Here is a 281-nt window from a genome sequence, read left to right as displayed (position 1 = left end):
CTGAGGTATTTAATGGAAATTACAGACGTACCTTGTGTTTGACTGAGAAAGATGAGAAGCAGGTGGCCTGTGATGTGTATATTGCCATTATTGACAAAAGAAAAGGAGAAGCTCTTTCTTCTTAAATATTAAAAAGCTACAATTTAACATGTGCACATGCATTTCTGTCAAATATAATAGCACAATTTGCAACATACTACAGATGTGCACATTCCCATTTCTTACATCATTACGCTTCTCCATCACTAAAACATGCCAAGACAGTTAGTTCACATCATCTC

Source organism: Phaethon lepturus, unplaced genomic scaffold, assembly GCF_000687285.1.
Source record: "Phaethon lepturus isolate BGI_N335 unplaced genomic scaffold, ASM68728v1 scaffold8299, whole genome shotgun sequence".
Classification (NCBI taxonomy): Eukaryota; Metazoa; Chordata; class Aves; order Phaethontiformes; family Phaethontidae; genus Phaethon; species Phaethon lepturus.
This window is presented reverse-complemented; position numbering follows the sequence as displayed.